General features: G+C 43.3%; 1 protein-coding gene across 2 annotated transcripts in view; it reads right to left on the reverse strand.

Annotated features, from left to right (window-relative positions):
- BMP2 (bone morphogenetic protein 2) overlaps positions 1-23663 on the reverse strand; it is a 260500-nt gene that overhangs the window by 166213 nt on the left and 70624 nt on the right. The window contains exons 1-2 of one of the 2 annotated variants that reach the window (XM_068186095.1): positions 7411-7556; positions 7168-7273 (exon numbers count right to left, since the gene is read on the reverse strand). The gene's annotated coding sequence lies outside the window, so the exon portion shown is untranslated. Of the gene's footprint in view, positions 1-7167; positions 7274-7410; positions 7557-23663 lie in introns of those variants that run through there. The other variant, XM_068186097.1, reaches the window with a different exon arrangement.

Consider the following 23663-nt stretch of genomic DNA (forward strand, 5'->3'; position numbering starts at 1 on the left):
AAACAACAGCACAAGTACTGCCCATATGCAGGGAGAAAGGATTTAGCTACTTCCCGTTTCGCTCAAAGAAGATTTATGGGTGATCATCATACAATAAGTGCTGGGTAAGGGTTATTAATCTTTCCAAAACCACTTCATATTGGTGACTAATTCTAACTTATTTGGTGCATAAATCATACTGTACTAAAGCATTATGTTTTCCCTCCTCTTTGGCTGTAATTCTGAATCCTTGAGGGTGTTCTTTTACAAACCCCTAAGCTATTTATGTGACTCCAAACGTGCTGAGCTGAACTCTAATTTATAATCTCACTTCTTGCTCATGCAGCACTTTCTCTTTCCCCAGCACCTGGCTTTCAAGAGTTCTACTTTCCAGTGCCCAGCCCTCCAAGGAGTTCTCAATAATAGAGCTCAAATCCAGCTCTAAAAGCAGCTCCCCTTAGTGCTACTGAGCACTCCACAGCCCCCACATCCTACTGAACACAGAGATGAGATTAACTACGGGAGTTTGCACGGTGGGACACACATGGAAAAACTCAGCAATATTTCTGAGCTTCGCCCTCATGCAAAGAGTTTGGTTGTATTAAAAATGCAGTTATAGAGGGCATTTTTCTTCATGCTCTGGGGAGTGAAGTGTCCTCTGACATACAATATAAATGGAATTTTCCTCCTTCCCCCTTGGATATGGCCATTCCCTTTTACACTGAAACAATCACACAAGGAGAATGCTGCTCCCTGCATGTGTAGAACAGGAGTTTCATGTTCTCAGAATTAAGCTTTCCCACGAAGCCATGAAGATTGCTATTTTAAGTCAGATCAACCTATGCCTAAACTCTGCTGCCATGAATGTGGTTGTTCTTCCAGCAGCAGTCAACTGCCACACTCACAAACTCATAAAACTCATGATTTGGCTCCCTGTTAGGAGGCTGGCATTTATCATAAATACAACCTCTTCAGCTTCCTCTAGATCAGTGCTTGGGGTTTTACCTCTGAGAGTACTGTTACAATTCACCACTCTGATCTACACATAGGCTACAGTCATTGATTAATTCAGCCTACAACAAATTAATTCAAGGATTTTATATCACGGAAAAATATTCCACAGGATCTGTTTACTATTAAAAAATCATGTTCTTTTATGGTATTTGTTGTGCCTTTGGTTCTATCTGAGCTTTGCTATTAGACCAAAAAGACACAAACATAAAATATTTTCTCCATACACTACAATCTTTGCAAGTTCTCCTAGACTAATTGAAGTGAGTTAAAATACATCCACAAAAGAAATTCCTGTGTGTAACACAGAGAGAAAAACCAGAATTACAGCTATTTTCAGCAATTTCCATTCAGGCAATGGCATCTGTTTTTTCTATAGTAAAAAGACAAAGCCTTTTGAGAACTGGGAAGCCACCTGTACTGGGACAAGGCACATGTTGGTGTTCCAAACACTTAGAATGAGGAGCATTCAGGAAAGGTCTGGCTTTAGAGGCTCACTGTTATCTGAGGATAAGTATCTCCCAAAGCAAATCAACATAATCATTCCTACTTCAATTGTCCAAGGTCGTCTAGCACAGAATGAATGTTAATCCTCTGAAAGATCACTTGCTCTCACACAAGACATACTCTCTACCCTAAAGAGAGTAATGTTCTCTTCAGAAAGATGTAAATTTGGGAATCACAGTATGAATCTAAAACTAAGTTTTTACAATACATGAAAATAAAATAAGAGCAATTACAAATGTAAATCAAATAAGTTGTAACTTATCTGGACTGGCTTTTAAGGCATGTGCCTTGAGATCTGCAGTGCAGAAATAACATTGCTCTGACATCACAAGTATGCACTTCTGTGCATTGAGAAAATCCTGCTGTTTATTTGGAACTTTTGAAGTCTAGTATCAATATAGCTTCGTAGTCCCCAGAGTGTCCTCAAGGTCTGAGAAGTGTATTTTTAACTTCCATGCTTACTGACATTCCATTCAGGCTGTTTGGCTGTTCTCCCCATAGGGGCTCCATCAGCCATCGCTCTGATTTTGGCATCACAGCGCTTATTTGCTTTACCCTTTCCTAAAGGCCTGTGCAAAGAGGGGTGGCCTGCTCTGGTGATGAATTCACCCTCACAAGAACAGTGTTAACTTAGGAGCTGGAGCTCTTTGAGGGCATGTTTCTATCAGTGCAATCAGTACAAACCAAGGAAATGCTCAGTTCAGGCAGTGCTGCTGCTCGGGGTGGTTGTACACACCATGTTTTACATCCCTCGCTGCCCACTCTCTGTAACACCCACAGGCTGCCCCAATCCCCTTCCCCCTCACCTCCAGGATTCAGCCACACTCAGGGCTCATCCTGAAGCACACCCACCACCATGGAGCCAGTGGAAGTGGCACAAGGGAAAAAGCCCATGGGGGGACAGCATGAAGCAGTAGCTCAGTGTCAGCTGAACATTGGCATCCACACAGTGCATCCCCCTTGGAGATGTGATCCCACAGAGCCTCGAGTGCACAAAGGCTGTTTGATTCCACTCTAAACAATTTTAGCTGTGCTCAGACAAGAGACTCACTTAAAAGCTTCAAGAATTCCTTTAAAAAAACCTTTTGCATCTGTGACATTTTTGCTGTATTTTTCAAATCATGTTACCAAAAATGGAAACAAAAAATTAATCAAGGATTTTGTTGGTTGGAAAAGCCAGTAATTTTTAGCCTGTATTCAGAATAGTTTAGAAAGCTTGTTATAAAACAGGGTGATGCAGAAAGAGGACATAAGGTTCTTCATTCCTAATTTATACTAATGTTAGATTTCCATTAGGGTGCCATTAGGGAAGTGCAGGTTGTGTATGTCTAAGAAAATATCACCATTTGTTTTAATAAGGCAAAGAAGATTCAGGCCTTGCAGGGTCTGGCATTTTATGCCACCATCAGAACCAGAAATGCACACAAGAAACAACAGTCTTCAGAGATGACACTGCTCAAGTATGGAGAAGTACCAGACACAAGTAGGACCTAGTCTTGGGAGGGGTGGCTAAAGAAGGATAGACATGGTTTGGAGTTCAGTACTGTCCAAGTCATTGCACATTGTCCCTACAGAGCAAAATGGAAAGGAGAAAAGTGAGCTGGACACACCAACCTAGTTGGCAGGAGCACAGGAATTCTATTTTTTTAGCTGCCATAAAGACCTACTGAAACAAGAGCTTCTCAAATCTCTGCAGATATGTCTGTGACTTTTCCATCATCAGTAGCCTGCTGCTTAGGGAAGCAGAGCATTAGGCTTTCTTTAAAGGAGTCTTAAAAGCCCCTCTGTTCACTTTCAACTATTCATCACAGTCATTTAAAATTCTCTTTTGCACCCCTCCTTCTCCTTACTCACATCTGGTGCTGTGTGTACTACACTGCATCCATAAATAATGAAGGAATGATATGGAGATACTGGATGCTCCATTCCAGTGTCCTCATGGCCAACTTTCCAATAAAGTCCTTACATTTTCACTACAATAAACACATAAGAGAAGGGGTGGAGGGACAGTTTTCCCCATTCTAGAATGCAGCTTTTAAATTGCACTTTATTAACAGGGTCAGCAAACATATAGGCTGAAAAATAAATTGCATCTTTGAAAAAGAGGATTTTCTCCCCCAGTGAGTACATTTGCATTGAAAACTCCAGATAGAATAGACTAGAATTAGCAGAAACATTTCAAGAAGTGCTGATCTCTGTCAATAGTTGGGTCTCCTGGCAAAATCTGGCATTTGCATCTCCTACATGCCAGAGACTGAAGTGGTAGAAGGCTGCTTTTAATTGTCTTTGTTGCAGTTGTATGATATGACAGAATGTTGTCCCAACACACAACTTGTTAAGAGGTTACACGGATCATGTCAGATCTCTGCACTTGATGAGCATTTCTGTAGCTGCATGACATTTGCTCTCTATGCAAGCATATCCTACTCCATGACTGATTCAACTGATAATGGAAATGGAGGAAAAACTGCAACCAGTTTTGTAATTTGTCCAAGTAACAATTGAAATTTCTCTGTAACTAGGCCTGTTACCTTCTATTTCCATCTTCACCAGAAGCTCCTTGCTGCTGGCATACAAGTTTCTCTGGAGAAGCCTTTTTAAGTGGAGACTTGAAAAAATGGGGTTTGGTCAGTGATCATTAAATGGTTCTTTAAATGCAGGATAACAGATTATGGCACTTCCAGGCTAGGCAAACTGTGCCAAGCATGAGCACTTCAAACTCTAAAACAGAGCTGTGAAAACTATGCTGACCTCCTTTCAAAATTTTATTCCCACACACTTATGGTGAAAAAATCTCCAAAGAACAATACATTAGGGATTACCTCCTTTGTAAAGCTATTTTTGGTTTATCCTTATTATACACTCATTCTGGGTGATTTCTGAAGATGACTTTGAGTTTCATTGTCTTGAGGAAAAGTACCACTGTAGTATTTATGTATTTTGACCATAGGAACAACATTCCAGTTCTATGATCCACAACTTCATACAAACCAGGTCTTGTACACAACGTTAAAGAAATTAATCTCAAGAGTTTGTCATCACCCCTAGGTGAAATAATGGGAAATCTTTTTAACTGTCTCAGTGAACATTAGGCTCTTACCTTTCTTGAGTGCTCATCCTAATTTCTCAGTCTTGTTTTACTAAATACTCATTATAAAAAATTAATTGCATCCACATATAGCAAGTTGCCTGTGCAAATGGGCAGCAAATGGAATACATGAAACTCCAGAAAAAGGTAGCAATAGTGTAAGGCAGTAAAGCATTTGGAGTGACTCCTGGCAGCGAGGCACTCAGAGGTTAAACTGGACTGCAGTGAAAGAAATCCCTGCTGAAGGGTTCATTTATTTACACTCCCATTAGAGGAGCCTACAAAGACATACATCAACAGAAACAAACCATTTTAGTATGTCCATTGAGCGAACATCCATCAGTGAACACGATCTGTGCCAGCATGTCTTAAGAGTGACAAGATATTATTATTGTAGTGCCAGAGGAGGAGAGGGGCAGGGCACAGAACAAAAGGGAGTGCTGATCCTTGCCTTAACAATGAGCCCCTATTCTCTTGCACTGCACCTGAGCTCTGAGGTTTCAGACCCAACAACCTTTTCCATTGGCCACTAACAGCTCCTCTGTGGTTTGCCTCACAACTCTCCTGTTTCCTTCAAAGGAGCCTTCCCCTCATGGCATCTCTGACTACTGTATCACCTCTGCTAAATAAATGATATCACCTCGCTCATCAGCCACACACAGCTTCACTCCTTCCCACTGTTTGAACTCACTGTTTATTTTTTTAAGCACCTAACCCTCTATTAATCCTCCAGACAGCACAAAGGATCCATTTGCCAGAGACAGTGATTAGGGCTGTGAGCACTGAGGCTTCCTGGGAAACACCTGTTTCCCTCAAATAACCTGAAGGAAAAAACTCAGCAAGGAGGACAAACTGCTGGTGGAAATGGAGAAAAATTGGAGCAGAATCCTGGTGTGATGAAAGCTACCAAACTCCAGATGTCTGGCCTTCTTCAGTGATCAGAAGAAGGCCATGTCTGGCCTTCTTCAGTGATCAGTGCAGAAACACATTCAGCATCTACAGTACCAAACTCATGTGCCTTTGACACTTGGTTGCTCCTGATCAACTGTGCCTCCCCTCTTCAAATCTTACGAGTGCAGAAATGTGTTAACTACTTAATGGAAATATTTTTTGGAGTAATTTCCTTTATTGCTTTTTTCCTTTGCCCAAAATTTATATTTGAAGAGACCAACAGCATCTTAAAATCTGAAATATTTCAACCAGCTCCATTTCTGAAACATCATCAGTACCTTACCATCAACCTTACCGTTGTTCCAGGTTTTGCAGGTTTTTCTTCCAACAGCACCAAACATCTGTCCCAATTTTGAAAAATGAGCATTTTAAGAGAGTATGAACAAGGATTTGAACTTTCATAATTATTTTGGTTAGTCATATAAAGGTAATAGGCAGCCTTTGGAGAAACAAACTCATATAAAAAGGGTCAGTAACTGGATGGCTGTTGGATTTAGCTCCTTTGAAAACAAAGATAAGTGAAAATATACAAACAATACCGAGTGGCATAGCATGGCTGAGTCACTCTGTTTTATGAAATGAAATGAGAGAAAATTAGGTACCAAACAGGTTGTATAAGCACCACAGGCAATAACTAAAGCTGGAAGAAGGCCAGGCTACATTACTAGCTGCCATTTGATCTCCTTCAAGATCCCTGAACACCCAATGCCTGATGAAGTCAGTGGAAAGGCTCCTGCCCATCCCAAGAGGTGCTGTATTGAACCCAGCACAGCTGGTAAACAATAGCACACAAAACAAGGAGCAGAGCTGCTGCTGCAGCGCTCAGTTCAGCACTACACTGGGAAGCAGGCTGTGCTGACACTCCCCAGAACTACAGTCCAATGCTGATCAGCGTTTCCTCTTTCCAGTGGAATCGGTCCTCTTGAGTACTTTTTAGCCTCTGAAATTAATGGGATTATTCAAAGAATAATTCACCACAGAACCTGAATATTTATGGTAAATCCACCACAGTGATTTCTAATGTACTGCGATCCAAGAATTCTGAATAAAACATCAAGAACTCCAAAAGAAATTTTTAACTGATATAAATCAGCTGTTCCCCCTTTCAAAGCTATGGAGCTGCAGCTATTTGCAACTAACAAAACCACAGCTTACCATTTTCAAAATTAAAATAATTTTTGCAGTATTTACAGCTAAGAGCAGACCCTTGCTTTTATTTTCTTATTGTAAAATAATAGTTCATTTCTTGTAAAATAATAGGTCATTTCTGACCCATGAAGTGCAGGGGGCTTTAACTTATCACCAAAATTAGACATTGCAAGCCATTATTTAGATTCCCATTGGTTTCTGATAAGTTGCACTGCTTATACATTAGCAACTTCTTTAAAAAGGCCCCTGAGGAAATGAAGAATGTATTAGGTAAGAAAATGTATATACAGAAATAATATAAAACACACATTTTCTTATTTTCTAAACTCTTTTGGAACTGGTGCTCTTAACACCACATAGAAACAAATGCATATACGTGTGTGTGTAATATATATGTAGATAAATAGTTTTATCTATCCATATGTATTGTTCTAGTAACAGCCACCCTTTCATGGGGCTCATCAGTCACAGGTTTTACTCACCTGATGGGCAATTTGCCATTGGGCTGTCCCACCTGTCAGCACACCTTATCTGCCTTTCTTCAGATCCATACTTACAAGTAAAGGAAGGCTGGATATCTGTCTCCTCCTAAGCACAATAAAATTAAAGCTGTAATTAGCAGCCTGCCCTGGACACCAGGTTACATTCCAGGCTGCATGGAGGGCCTTGGGCAGGAGTGGCAGGTCCCTTGGGACAGTGTAGGAGCCCAAAGGAGAAAGTTAGACCTGATGTGTGCAAACAAATGACAGCTGAGCTTGTCCTTCCTTCAGGAAGCTGAATTATAGACAGGAGCTCATGCTTGGATGGCACTGAGATTCCCACAAGACATCTGGGTGGAAGAAAATAGGTTTCAGGAAAAAGAACTCATAGTGAGTATCTGACTATTGATGCCTGTTTAAGTAAAAATTATCAATAGAAATAAACCAATCAAAATATCATTACCTTTTTGAAAGAGAGGAGTTCAATAATTTGCAAAAACAATGCAGAAACTCATTACAAATCCTTCAGCTATTGTTAGTTCAGCGCTGCACTCAGGTGCGCTCTGGGGTGGGGCTGCTCCCGCCGGCCACAGCCGGCTCCAGCAGCCCCTGCCTCTTCTCACAGCTTCGTAGAACCCCCTCCTCTCCTCAGAGCTTCAGAGAGGAGCTCCCAGTCTCTCCTCACACTCTTCAGAGGGCTCTCTCTTCTTCTCACAGCCTCAGGGAACCCCTTGTCCCTCACAGCCCGGGTAGCCTCGTCCTCCCCTCACAGCCCGGGCCGTGCCCCTTCCTCCCCTCACAGCCCGGGCCGTGCCCCTTCCTCCCCTCACAGCCCGGGCCGTGCCCCTTCCTCCCCTCACAGCCCGGGCCGTGCCCCTTCCTCCCCTCACAGCCCGGGCCGTGCCCCTTCCTCCCCTCACAGCCCGGGCCGTGCCTTCCTCCCCTCACAGCCCGGGCCGTGCCCCTTCCTCCCCTCACAGCCCGGGCCGTGCCCCTTCCTCCCCTCACAGCCCGGGCAGTGCCCCTTCCTCCCCTCACAGCCCGGGCCGTGCCCCTTCCTCCCCTCACAGCGCGGGCAGCCCCGTCCTCCCCTCACAGCCTCAGGGAGGATCCCCCTTCCTCTCCGCACAGTCCAGGGCAGCCCCTTCCTCCCCTCATAGTCTCAGAGATGAGCCCCCCATCTTCTCCTCACAGCCTCGGAGAACCCCTCCTCTCCTCACAAGGAGAATGATGCCCAGGCACCCAGAGCCGGGCAGGGAACAGCAGCTTTAGTGGTCCAAAACACTGAGAAATCCCCCAAAAATGGGTCCTGAAGGTTTTCATGCAGAAGGGCTGTCAAGCCACCCCGTTCCATGTTAGCTGTGACAACCTGCACCTTGCCACCCACCCTTCCCTCACAAACCCCGGCCAGGTGTTCTGAGGTGACTCCTGACATCCAGCAGCCCAGGAACCACGACATCTTACACTTCTAGCAAACATTTGGGTTCAGTGATGCTACTTCCCAGACAAAAGGGATCATCCATCTTAATTAACTAAATTGAAGTGAGCAGCTATATCAAATGAATTAGCAACACGTACATAATCCCATCACATGTATTCTTGGAGTATCTGCACCTTGGCTGATGGATTTCTCATTAACACAAATGTACTTTAGCCCTGCTTATAATTGAAACCTCGCTTCTGGCCAGCCACATGTCTGGGAGAGCCAGGAGAACTACTTTTTCCATGTTCACAAGCATCCCTGCCAGTCCTTGGTGTCACCACCTGATTAAGATCTCTGGCACCGCAGGCTCTGCCTTGGCACGGAGGAGAGCATCGTCTCACCACGCCTGCCTCAAAACGTGGAGTTGAGGTTGAAGGCAGAAGAGGAAGAACAGCAGAGGTTCCATGCACCAAACTGACTTTTCTGCAGATCAGCTGGTTTTCCCTTAGTAGAAAGGCACAATTACCTAATTTGATCAATCAAGAACACAAAGTACTTGAAGCTACTGTTCCTTCCAAACCTTGCCTACATATTTGAGCAGCAAATGTGAATTAAAAAGCCAGACATGAGTCCCTGGTTCCACCAATCCCTCCTTGAGCAGACAGAGCTCCTGAGCTACATAGGGAACGTGTGAACATGACACGAGTTCACACCTCGGCCAAACCAGGGCAGATGCTTGGGAAGCAAAAAAAAAACACCCCAGTACCCTTTTTAATACTTTTCTCTGAAACAGTTGTTGTGTTTTACTGTAAGCAAAATCACGTATTCTTCCCTGTGCTCAGCCTCAGAAACTGCCGAAGTATTTCTGCCAATCATTTCCAGGGGAGCCCAGCCTGCAGCAGCCCTCAGCATGGATGATTTCAGCACGCATGGTAAAAGTTTAACAGCATTAGAGGCTGCCACAATGGAAATTGTTGGGCATCACTGGTTTCAGTTAAAATAATGAAACTTGCTTGAAAGCTAGGAGCAGTTTGATGCAGTAGTTTTTACATAATAAAGACCGTTTTTTGTGAAACCAAATTGTTTTACAGCTGAATGTTTTAACTTTCTGAGTTAATCTTGACTCGTATGTTTTATTCTCACCATATCACTGTATTTCATTGTTTCAATTCATATATATGATACATGCAAACAAATGTTAATACATACCATGTGTGCAAACTGTTACACCCCAGTGAGCTTACACTGTTACACTTTGCAATATGATAATAGAAAATCACTGCTATCAAACTTTGTATTTTCAAATTTCAGAATCAAAATGTTTTGACGCTTCCAAAGTAAAACTTCTCAGAATACTCCCTACATGGTGAGTGCCCAACACACTCCAACTTCATTGAGTGCCTGATTTCCCAATGGGGTGTGCAAACTCATTTTGAAACTTCAAATTTTGTTTTAATAGAGAAAGTTCTACTTTCCAACCAATTTTACCAATAGCATATGACACCTAAACAATAACTCTGAGACTCCAAAATCCAAAGTGCTTGAGTAAATAGGACAATGTCTGAGAAAATGGGGTATCTGGTCAATGAGAAAAAAAAGTGATTTTTTCATATAACATTCAGAATTCTAAGATTTTGTTTATTTTTAATTCTGGACAGTTCTGGCCAGGAAAAAAAAAAATTAGCAATGCTGCCATTAGACAGTTTTTGCCATCAGACAGCACCTGTGTTGCTGTCATTCATGTAGCAGTAAACTAGAAAGATTTTAATGTTGTCTTGTTAAACACTAGCAGATCCCTCCCCATATATCTGTGGCCTTCCCCAAGGTTCTCATCACTGACTCTATCCCAATCTCCATTATCTAAGAAATGGAGCACAAACCGTGACCACAAAACAGACCTGGAGCTTGTTATGAGACATGCAGGGTTCAAAGGAAAATCAAATGTCCTCAGAGGAATAGCCAGAAACCTGGTTTTGGGAAACATGTCTGGAGGTCCTATTGGTATGGAGGGAGACTGCTGGAGCTAACTGAGAGTGCCTTGGGGCAGAAATTCTCCTGGCTTTATCTTGTCATTCAGTTCCAATGAGTTCTTAGTTCCTTCCTACATTTACTCCTTTAATATTTTACAGACGTCTCCCTTATGTAAATGTTCTCTGGACATTGTGTGCCGTTTATTTAGAGCAGGTTATTCCATACACAGCTCCAACAGTGCCTGCTGGTAACATTCACTGCTGCCGCCAACAATTCTTGAACCAAGCCACTATCTGCATATTCTCCTTTGGGCTACTAACAAGGTCCTCCAGTGCTCATTCTTCTGTTACTGCCACCCAGACAGTTCCTTTAGACTTTAAAACAAAATTATTAATCTGGGAGAAAATAAAAGCCATGTGGGACTGTTGTGCTGCTGGCAAGTATCATCCTAAATCCACTGCAGTCAGTGGGATAGATTTTGACATCCTGTAAATGGTCACAACAGTGCCAACAAAACGAAAGCTCTTCTCCAGGGTCCAACCTACCAACACTACTTTCCTGCTCAATATCCTTTTTTTAAAATCTAATATCAAGAACTTGAGTTTATCAAATCCTCTGGGCTGGCAGCTGTGGTTATTAACATGAGACTGCGGTCACCTTGGAACAAAATCCCATATGCCTTTGTACACACTTCCTTGGAGGTGCAGCTCCTCTCTCCTGCTTTTTAGCTGGACAAGAATTGTTTACTCTCAGCTGCATCTGCTCCAACAACAGAGACAGAGATATGCAGCTCTCCTGGACACCTGTGTCAGATGATTTCTGCCTTCCAGGCCAATAGCTCAATACTCAAACCTCAATTTCCAACATGATTGCTACATATCCCCTTTTTTGTGATTAAGGCTTTTCTGTGGGCAGACTGTTGTCCATTTCTGCTGGAGAACAGTTTATATCAGCAACTCCCTATGTATTGGGGTGGCAGATGATGTCTTAACTTGCCATAAGCTGCTGTTTCAGAAGGCTTAATAAACTCAACTGAACAACAGCTGAAGAAAGGAAGTAAGAGATTAAACAGGCTGGTATTTCTACCCCCTTCTGCTTCCTAAGAAAGAGGAAATAAAAACCAAACAAGCAGTGGCCCAAACTGGGGCGCACACATAGTCCTCCCCATTAACTCGGTGTTTGTCTGTGTTACCTATGAACCAACATGGTTTCAATTTAGCTTCTTATTAATCTCGTGCATTTCTTTCAACTGCTATTTTAAAAATAGAAACTTCATGTTGAATATTTTAATAGCATTATGTTTCAAAGGCAACAAGCTGCTGTACTGCTTTTTTTTTCCAAAAACTTTATTGCCAGATGTAAGTATGTGTGATTAGTGATATTCTTTGTAAGTATGTGTGTTTATTGATATTCTTTGTTTTCCCACAGGTTTCTTTTTTCCTTATTGAACAACATATCTGTAGTTAAGCAGCTCCATGAAAGTCTAGTGAGGTCTATGAGAAATGACTTGTCACCAGCACACAGATCCATCTCATCCAACTTCAGGTACTTCGCTAAACTGCTTAAACTAGGAGTTTCCCTATCCTGAATTCCCTTTATATTCAGTAGAAATGACTGAAGACATTTAGGTACTTGCATCCCACCTAAATTTCTGAATAGCTTTTGGGAAGTTACAATTTTTTCTCCACTGATTACTGAGGGCTCCCAAGCCCAAAAGAATTAGGTCTCCAACTTGAACAATTGACTAAGAATCTAATGTAAATTGGGATGAATCCAGACTCAGGGTCCTCAGAAGGACCAGGAAACAGGTAGAAAACCTGCCAGGAGCACAATTTTGTTTGAGTCCATGTATATAATTTTAAACAAAGCTAATGACTGTTCTGCAGTTGCAGTAGACAGCCCCATCTAAGTGACTGTTTTAATGGTCTTTGGGTAAGAACAGAAGCCAAATACAGTCAACAGAAATACAACTCAGGTTTTGGTGTGTTTTGGTGCACATCAGGTTTGTGTTCAGCTCTGCTCAGCCTTCTCCCTCCCTCACAGAGGAAACCTCAAGAAACCATGCCACAGAAGGCACTGGTCTCATAAAAAAAAGGACTGACTTCCTCATGGGCAGAGACAAGGCTGCTAAGAAAAATCAGTATTACCACAGGTGAGGGAATATGGGAATGTAAAAACAGCAGCAAATTCCCACCCAACATTTTTGCAGTTGGAAGCAATGGCAGAGAATAGAACTGACCCTGGGGAACTAAAGGAAATCTTCACTTACAGCTGTTGGTTAGGTGGGTGATCAGTGATCACAATGATCATAACATTTTACTAGCAGTTGAGGAGATCCCTTCCCACCCACATCTGATAGTTCCCATCTCTTCAAAGAGGCTGCAGCAACAGAAACAGCAGATTCAGCATCCAGCACAGCTTCTTCCACCACCAGTAGCTCTGCTCCAAGGTTCTGGCCCTACCACCATCACATCCAGTAACTCATTCCCACCACCCTGCCAGGTGTTTCCATTCCTTTCCTTGTGCTAAATGCCAACTCAGCTGTTTATGTAGCTGTGCTCTGAGGGAGCAGAAATTTCCAATGGGGAGATGGAAGCAATAACCTTGATTTCTATCAGTGTTTTCAAAGAGTTGCCAGGGGTTCTTCCAAGGTAAAACAAACAGCCCTAATCTCCAGCCTTACAGCTTCCCCAACACACAACTGGGACAGCTAATGGAAGCATGTTCTTTCTAATATATAGGAAAAATCCACCTAATGGGACTGATCCAAAGCCTATTGGAAATCAGTAAGTGGACTCCCACTGACTTCAGTAAGCCTTGGATCTGCTCTACAAAGCCAGGCAGCTGCAAAAGCTGCTAGAGCCAAAGGAAAATATTCTGCAAAGGAATGGTGGCCCTGTGGTGTGGCTTCAAGAGACTTTGATTCAGTCTTCAGCTCTACCATTCCTGACCCTGTGCAAATCATGTTAGGTCTCCACATGTCAGCTTACCTTTTGTAGAATGAGGTATGCAGCCTAACGAGCTCACGTGTGCAGAAATCCAGGGATGTCTGGAACAGGAGACAAACACATGGAGACACCACTTCACGTCAGCAGATGGAACCCTTCCTCTGCCCCTCTGTGGGCCAAGTAAGGTCTGTTACCCCCACAGCAGGATACAAAGTGACCCCACCAGTACCCTCACGTAGTCCCAGCTCTCTGAGGGCACTTGGAAGCTGCACCCACAGCTTGTGCCAACATAACCTCAGCAAACTGCCTGGAGGCCGCGATGTTTGGCCAAGGCTCAGCACAGGCTGCCCAGGCCTTGGCACCAATGCTGAGCTCCAACTTCCCATGTCCATATTCACAGCAATGGCAAGAGGCTTCATGTAAAGACTGTTTGTGCAGGATTACAGGAGCTGCAGCCCACAGCAAACACAGCTGTACAACTCTGATCCAGCCAAGCACACAAGCATTTATCTGAGTGAAGTGTGTGAGCAGACCTATCAAAGCCAAGGTAGCACACAGAGAATCACACTCCTGGACTGGAGGTTTGGGAGAGGTAAGCTGTATTTTCATACAGTTTCAAGGAAGCCTGACAGTCTTAACATTATTTACACACTTGTGCAGAATATCCTCCTACCAACAGCTGGGGCTTCTGGCAGCCAAAGGCAAACCATCTATTGTAATACTATTCTTCTGTTGTAGGAAACAAACTCTTCCAAGCAGAAGAAATTTTTTTTTTAATTACCCAAGCAAAGGCACAAATTAAGCCCCAGAAATTAAATACTGAAATAATTTTTACGGCATAGAAAGATCAAGCTGCAAACAAGCTGCAAAAGCCATTAGTAATTTAACATTCCATTATTCCTTTCTTTCCAAAGTGTGATTCTTTTCTTCAAGCCAAGCATACTTTGCTGGGACCAAACCTTCACATTAGATTTCCTGTGCTGTGGACATGATGAGATAAAGCAGTTTCTTAGGATCAACAAATCACTTCATTAAATAAGCCCATTTGTAAATATTCTCAACAGCAATTAACATCCTGGAGTAAGGAACTCATTTGAGGCTGCATTCCTCACCCAGGCAAGACCTCCCCTCTAACATCGGGACTGCAGGAGAGGGTCCTAACTTTAAAGGACAGAGAGAAGCCATCCTCGCTCTCACCATTCCCTCCACATCAGCTACTTTGGTTCTTCTTATCAGAAAAAAGGAGCCAAAGGTTGGACAGAGATGCTTCCCCTCAGTTCTCAAGCCTTGTGAAGAATGGACCATGCAGTGGTTTTCCAGTTGTCTCTCAAGACCCTGGGAAGCAGGAGAATTTACAGCATTTCTTCTCAGCAGAGTGAACACAATTGCTGGTGTCACCCAGGACCTGGGATGCCTGGATTTTTGCAGTACCAGCAGTTTATGACAAAGGTATTGTCACTCCTGGGAAGTGAAGGACATAGAAATTCTAGATTGAAAAATTGGAATGGAAAAGGGTTTTTTCACACCCTCTCACCCCATGTAAGGCTCTGCCTGGAAGTGAAGCATTGCATTGACTGGTAGGGTTTTAGTACTAAACCCCAGTGTCAAGGTGGTCCCTGATGAATAAAAATATAAAGCAGAAACTCAAGATGCATTAGAGAGGGTTACTTTGGGTTTTTCTCTGCAGATACTAAACAAATACATCCCATTAAGATGCATTATAATTCTCTGGGTTTTAACAAGAATACACAGGCACCATTTTGAAATTGTAACAATAAAAGACAATGTGCAATATTCTTCAAAAAAAAACCCAGCTTTAGTTCTATTCTTGTTGAAATGAGCATTCTCATCTTGTTTGAGTAACCTGATACTACAATGCACAAAAAAAGTACAATATGCTAGAACAGAAAATGAACAAAGTATCAAGATACAGCAATTTATGTCGACTCAGCATCAACTTACCCATAAAACTACTTCTGAATGCTTTATAGGTCTCTAACCTTATAAACAAATCTAGAAATAACCATAAAGATGCAGTTCTTTAAGATATTTCCACCTTTGAAAAGACCCTCCATTTTTTGTGGGGAAAATCTTCTCCTTGCCATTCAGAAGGAGCTAAATAAATGTGAGTATAAGAACTGATTATAAAAAGCCTACTGAACTGGAGTAACAATAATGCTTCAGTCTTGAAAACATAGAAAGTAAATGCAATTTTATATTAAAGATCTGAAAACAAACTTAAGGCTATATTTTCAGGGGAAAAAAAACCAAAAAACTTTGATCTCTTTTTCTTTCCAGGGGGGAGCCAATATCAACATGAGTGATTTTGTACTATATTCAGGAGTCTTTATGTGGGTTAATAATGTTAAAGTTATTCCACTGCTTTTTCAAACTTTTCTGGAATCAGCTCCTTGGTGAAACAGGGCCCTATTGAATACTCTTGAATTTGCATAGCATGTGCAAGACATTTAGATTTATATTCCATGTTAGGCTTGTGTGTTTAGAGTTTACTCAGGCATATGCAATTCATTGGCTGTATTGTTATCTTCACAATGAACAAGCACACTCACTTCATCTGCAAGAAATACAACTTCAAATGGAGAAAATTAAATTTCCATGAGAAAACGTGTTCCATGAAAATTTCCATCAATGAAGGCTTAGCTCAAATATACTAAGGTCAAAATACTTTGATTTGAGCCTACCTGGGTACTGTGTGACTTATGTAGCAAAACTATAAAATCATTTGGAAATTATTATTTTGGAAGTGCTGCTGCAATGACAATTATTCACATTACAGTCCTCCCTAAAAGCCTTTGGTGTTCATGATCCTGTTGTGTTTGGTGATGAATTTGCCCACATAAATCGACAGATTCTGCCTTGAAGAAAAGTTGATGCTGAATGCAAAAAGGCATCTACAGAAATATGTAGTCAGTGTTTGGTTTGATATTTGTGAGACACCACAGCTCATGTCCCGTTTGCTGTCACCACCAGAGCATGCTGGGGTGGTCTCCAAAGAGGGATTAACATTGGGGTCACCTTGTGTGCCTTCAGTACTAAGCAGGAAATCTGGGACGGGGCAGCATAAGCAGGTGACAGAAGGAAGGGTTTAGCTGTGATGGCTGACAGTGAGAGACAGAGGGAATGTTGCTCTCTCACCATGTAGGGCAGAGGAATGCACGACGGGGAGAAGATCCAGGAGAGCTAAGAACAATTTTGACTCAAGAAAAGTGGCATCTACAGTGAATCAATTTGGGCAAAAAAGAAGAAGTTGAGTCACTAGGAAAATTCACCAAGGGGGGCTGAGAACAAATAAAAACCATCAGAGATGGAGGTTTGAAAAGTGGCAAGTGATTTTAGGTGCAGATAGCAAATGGTTGGATCTATGTCTCAGCAGATCTCACCTACTTCTTGTATTCCCAGTTTCCTTCCCAAATCCCTGATCCTGCACCATTACATTGAATGAAAGACCTGCCAACAGGATCAGCCCAGCTACTGCAGAGCACATGTGCTTTCTGCAGGGCAAGAGAAAGGAATTCATGGATCATAAAGAACTGACTTCTGTCTGCTTTTCATTTTCATTTCTTTCATTAAGAACTTGGTATTTGTTTTTTTACTGTTTCATTAAACCCTAAAACTTTCCTTTGGGCCATTGGTCTTTTCTCCTCATAGAGGTGGCTGATCTGGCCGTGGAGCTGATGGTCCAGAGGAGAATAAAATGCATCTCTTCAGGAGATACAAGAGATGTGCATCACAGGATGCTTTGAAACTGCTTCTGTCTTTACTGAGGAACTTTACCCACCAAATCAGAAAACTGGATCAAAATGGGCAGATATAGATATATATTATAAATAGATAGATAGATAGATAGATAGATTAGACAGACAGAGAGATATAACATCTGAATTTAAAACAAGGTCAATGCAACAGTTCTGAACTACTGCCACTATGGATTGAAGTGAAACTTGCTCAGAAGGAGCAATCACAGATTTTAATACCGTAAGCATTTCAGATGTTCAGCTCCCAGGGAGAAATCAGGCAGCAGCCTTGCCTTCAAACCCACAGTCTCTTCTTATCTTTTTACATAAATAGCGGTATTAAAGACCATGGAGGGCTCCCTGCTTCTTTATTTCCTGCAAAATCATCCCAGGTCTGTTATTTGCACATCAGTCACCTGCACCAAGCTGAACAGTTCTTCTGAGAACACAAGACTTGGTGATTATTTCCAACTATGCAAAATAACCCACCACATTTGAGGGAAGAAGCTGCCCCAACATTATCTGCAGGTGACATCACTGTGTAGATGTCAAAATCAAATCCAACAAAAAATGAATCCATACAAAAATGAAAAATTAAATCCAACAATTGTACGTCAATAAGCCAAAATGTCTGTTTTGCTTTAGTGACAGAGGTCAACAGTAAGGGGTAATTACAGACACCTAATAAAGAATATACAAAATATCAGCCTCACTCCCACATCACAAAATGGTGACTGTCTCAGCTATGACTAACAGCTTACTGTAAATCATGTCTTTGAAGCATCCTTAGGGTCTTTGTATAGAACAAAGATGACAATCATAAAACACATTCTATTTTCCTCCAAATCACTAAAGAAGAAATCACACCCAACTAGACCCCCTGGCATATGACTCACTGCTATTGATCCAAAAGGAGATGCTGTCATGCAAAAATTCTATTTTTCCACTAGACCTGTTATTTTATTTTGTGATCTCTGCAGCCCTAAACTTCTGCAAATACAGCTTCAGTAACTGCAGCAAAAAAAGTTCAAAGATTTTTTACAGAAAGAGATTGACTGGGGATGACAAGAGGAAAACAGCAAAGAAGGGGGAGAAAAATCATACAGTGGGACTCAGAAGGACAAGAGATATTGGAAGAAAATAACTAGAAAGACTACAAGAAGTACATCTAAAGTAAAATAACCTGTCACACAGGGAGTTAGTTGATGGATATCACCTCTGTTGGAGAGAATCCTGAGGAGGCCACCAAGATGATAAGTGGGATGGACCACTCTCCTATGAGGAAAGCCTGAGAGAATTAGGATTGTTCAGCCTGGAGAAAAAAAGGCTGTGGGTCACCTAATTGTGGCCTTCAGTTCCTGAAGGGAGTCTACAGGAAAGATAGAGGAGGATTTTTTACAAGGACCTGAAGTAACAGGACAAGGGGAATGGCCTCAATTTGAAAGGGACTAGGGTTAGATTGGATATTAGGAAGAAATTCTTTACTCCAAGGATGGTGAGGCCCTGGCACAGATTGCCCAGAGAAGCTGTGGCTCCCCCATCCCTGGAAGTGTTCAAGGCCAGGCTGGATGGGGCTCTGACCAAGCTGGGTTAGTGGAAGTTGTCCCTGCCCATAGCAATGGAGTTGGAATTAGATGATCTTTAACGTCCCTTCCAGACAAAACCAATCTGTGATTCTATGACAGGAAATTACAGCAAAATCCTATCCATATAGAAACAGCGTGAATTTTCCACTCAGTTCATTTGGGTTGGGATTCCTGCTTTTGAAAGCAACAATTCCACAGTAAACTTAATGAGAAGTAAATAAGAACATGCAGCAAGGCAATCTGAACTGGTGATGAACTGAAAGTCATGACCATAAAGGGTGGGTTCATTGCTGAAGTCCCAACAGCAGCATTGATTGGAGACCTTACAGCAGGAACATGTTTGGGACAAAGCTGCTGGCAGTGTTGAGGTTTTCATTGAAGACAACCTGACCCAGTTTCAAACATGCACAACACCAGCCATAAACACCCCATGCAGCAGAAGGCACTGCTGCAAAAGCTTTGTGTGCAGCACCCAGCCAGTCCAGCCCCGTGCTGTGAGACTAGGGGACAGATGATAGCTGGTAACATTAGCTTCTATCTATACAAGTAAATGAAGTGTGCCTGGGAACATTCCTGGGCACAGAGGCCAGCTGGCAGGGAACAGCACAAGTCTCTGCCAGTAAACACCCTTACCCTTCAAAACAGGGAGGCTGCATGCAAACAGCCCCTGGGGACAGCCCTGGGAGCACAGCTGCTGCCAGACCTTGCTCCAGAATGACCCGGGGCAGTGCTGGGTGCTGCTGCAGCCAAAACCTCGCCAGGGACTGTTCCAGCACGTCACCGGCTCCTTCCCTTCCCTTCCCTTCCCTTCCCTTCCCTTCCCTTCCCTTCCCTTCCCTTCCCTTCCCTTCCCTTCCCTTCCCTTCCCTTCCCTTCCCTTCCCTTCCCTTCCCTTCCCTTCCCTTCCCTTCCCTTCCCTTCCCTTCCCTTCCCTTCCCTTCCCTTCCCTTCCCTTCCCTTCCCTTCCCTTCTCCTTCCTTCCCTCCTCCCACCCTCCTCCATGCCTAGGAGAAGCATTTCTCTGGTGTAGAACACATGTGAGCAGCCATTCTCACAGGCCCACCCCTCTCCCATCCCAAACCATCTCCCCTGCTGTTTCCATATGCAAAAGATCCATGAGAAGGGCTGGTAAAGCAATGGGAATGGTCCAGCTTGCCTGCTCGCTGGTTCATTGAGTGCTGAAGGGCAAACCTGCATCACGAGTCAGGAATGGTTATGCAGAAGGATAAGAGCATGGAATGCTTCCAAACCTGTCCCACCTCCTGTGCACACAGAGACCTCACTGCACAAACCTGTCCAGGGATACCTCATGATTTTTCAAAGTCATTCAGGTGGCACTAATGTCAGGAGTGCTTGAAAACACAGCCTTGTGCTCCTGGAGCTACAGATGGGCTGCTCCAGCAGCCTCACCACCTCAGCAGTTCTTCACAAGATTAAGAAATGACCCAGGAAGCGTATCTTGAGGCTGTGGCTACAGAAAGAATGCCTGGTTTTCTAACAGCCATTATTTTGATACTCATAACCAGTAACACTCAAATCAATTTGATTTCAAATATATTTTAATTAATAAAAAGAAAAATAATCCATTCCTTTGTTGATTCACTAGAAAAAATATTCATATTGGCTTCTACAAGCAAGAGCTTGAGTAATAATCCTATACAAACCTCTGTGTGTGCACATGTGTGTTTATACAAAACCTTCATCAGTTTAAACTGTATTTTCTGTTAAGAAGATCATTTACCTTCTAATAAATCCTAATTAGATCATAAGCCCAAGTCTACTGAGAATAAATGTGTATTGACAAGTATATTGAGTGCTGGGAATTCACAAGGCTCCTCTTTCCAGCTGGGATCTGTTGCTACACGTTCTCTGTGTAGGTGCAGAGCACAAGCAGTGCCTGACCTTTCCCCAGCTTGCTGCACAATTTGGCAGGTTGCTAGAACTCCCTACCAGGAAACTTTTGGGGATGGGAGAGGAACCCAAGCTGCCATGTGCCAGTGACTCAGAGATGAAAACTATCCATTTCAGAGTTGTTCTTGTGCCTGGAATTTGAAGAAGCATGCTCCTTTGCTGGAAGAGTTTGTACAATTCATGCTGGGGATTCCAGTCCACCCACAGCCACAGAGGCAGCCAGTGTGTTTTGCACAGGTTCCCCACATTGCTGCAGAGAAGTCTGGTCAATTCCCTCACAGAATAATTCCAGCTCCCTCCACCCCAGAGATGACTGACACAGGCTGGACTTTGGGGCGCTGAGCACTCACCTGTTTGTGAAAGACAGGCTAAGATGACCCTCGCTCTGGGCAAGGGTGGCAGGCTCAGGGGACAGGTGACCTCCCTAAAGCCTCTCTGCCCTCTCAAGGATAGAGGAACCTGCCAGCCCAAAATGGTGCCTGTGGTCAAGGCAATGCTTTGATGTGCTGTCCCTGAGGAAAAGCCTCCCAGCTGAGATTCCCCTGGCCCTACAGGAACTGTGCCTGTTGTACACCCCAAGCCCAGGGCAGGTGCTACCACTGCGGTTTGGTAACCTGAGAACCACCATGGATGTGCTGCTGTGAAATACCACACATGGTGCAAGAGAGGGGAGGGCTGAATCCACTCCTTCTGAGTCATTCAGGTCTGTATCCCAATTTAGCAAGGAGAATTTGGAACTTCTTGATTTTTATCTTTTTGCTATCTAATTTTGTGAAGATTTCTCACAGTTTATAACAGGCAACATTGCTTTGGAGTACATCTGAAAACAGACCCTGTTTTAAAAAGAACCTTAGGCTTTATGGATTACTGCAGCCCAAAGCCATCCTTAAGAGCTGCCTAAGCCTATACTGACATCAGCAGATACTGTGGAGTGATACAAGAGGATCTAGGAAAATAAAGTGTTGAGATCTACTCTAGCCCTAAGCCTAACCCAAGAACCAGATGCCTGCCAAGTTTAGAGCTTTATGTGCAGATGGTATGGCAGGACTGCTCTGTGACGTGGACTGTTCTATGGTAGTAGAAAGATTTCCTTTGAAATTCCCCTCAAGCACAATCCAGACCAAAGCATGGATGCAGATTCCTGCTTAGCACCAGTACAGAAGGGCCCTGGCAGAGCCTGTGGACAAGCTCTGTCTGTCCATCCAGGCATGCCGAACACATCACCTGCACGGCACCTGCATGGCCCAAATGCAGAGAGGAATTTCTGGACTCTAGAACTGTAGCTTGGCCATGGCCCTGAAGTGCAAGTATCCATTCCCTGGCTCCCTGGTGATTGCACAGAAGGGAGAGGGAGCCAAGGGCCTCCCACAGAGCCCCAGTGGGATGTGCTGCCATTCCCATTGGTCAGGATGATCAACGGGCCAGCAGCTGCCATGGGGACATTGCTATGTGACAATCCCCAATGTCCCACAGACAAGCAATGGGATGAGTGTGGGGCTCAGACAGAAGCTGGCAGAGAGCAAAGGTACCATGAGCCTTGACAGTCAGGCTGACACATAAAAATAAGCCAAGACAGCAGACTAAAGGTAAACTTGAACATGTCAGGCTGGAAAAAGTGGCAATTCCAAGTAGGTCAGGTCCTTCTGTCTCAGGACAACAATGTCCATCAGAGGAGCAAGGGCAGTAATATCAAGTATCATATTAGGTTAGTCAGAACCTAGAGACTCCTAAATCATGCTGATGCTCTTAAAAGACTTTACCTCCAGTAAATGGCAGCACAGTGTGCAAAGGACTCCTACCCTGTGGGAAAACAGAGCTTTCCACAGCAGAGCAGCAATCAGGCTTTGATCATGTTGTACCTTGTTTCTGCATCTGTCCAGAACTGGACACCTTTGGGGTAAATATTCCCAAGACACAATTTAGGGTCAAACTTGGAACTTTGCACTTCCTGTGCTCTGCAGGTTCTTCCACAGCGCTCCCATGGACTCCTGTACTTCCCAGGGGGATCACTCAGTGGCCATGAGCAGAGGTTGGGCTGACACTCCCGAGGGAGGGCAGGCGCTCAGACGTAGGTCTGTGGAAGCAGCTCTTTGAACCTTTAAGTCATTCACACAAGAAAGCAGCTCTGACAAAAGCTGTGGAATCTTCTGAACACGTCTTCAGACGTGTTCAGCAGAACTGAAAGACAGACTTCCTCTCCTGTGTCATTACACAAACACCCTGCCCCAGAATCAGAGTTTAAATCAAGTTCTTTGACACACATCAGAAACCTTCAGTGTAGAATTTCTGAGACACCAAAATCCTTAAAGACAGACCTAACACAGACAGCCACTGTCAAATCATTTAATTGCTTTCATCAATTGAAAGTATCTTTTGATTCAAGAACAAATGCTTAGCAAGACCTCGGTGAGAAGAGACATAACCTTAGGGCTGAAAAGCAGAGCAACACGTATAATTTTTCCCTTTACAGATAAACAGCCCTGCTTTTTAAGTAGCTCCTGAGAAGGACATCTAAGCATTGCTCCTGTGAATAAAGCAGACAGTTCACAAGACAACCAGTTCCTGCCTGCATGCGTAAGGCTCACGCCAGCAAATCTAATTGAAAATAATCTGCGATCGACGCTTCACATTCTTCAGGAAAAGTGCTTTTATCCCATCTTTTCCCATCTCTCCTCCATCCCTTCAACCTTAAATGAATCACATATTGAATCACTGCAGCGTGGCTGTATTTGATCATGATTTATAGGGCACTGTCTGCCTCACTTGGTATGCAGCCTTTGGAGAGAGGAGGTATTTTGGACAGGGAAGAACAGGCTGTCAGCACCCAATAAATTATTAGTAGCAGCCACTTCCTGAAGTAAAGACTGATATAAGATCAACCTTCTAAGAGGACAGGTGCACAGAG

This window comes from Anomalospiza imberbis, chromosome 3 (assembly GCF_031753505.1).
Source record: "Anomalospiza imberbis isolate Cuckoo-Finch-1a 21T00152 chromosome 3, ASM3175350v1, whole genome shotgun sequence".
NCBI classification, from domain to species: Eukaryota; Metazoa; Chordata; class Aves; order Passeriformes; family Viduidae; genus Anomalospiza; species Anomalospiza imberbis.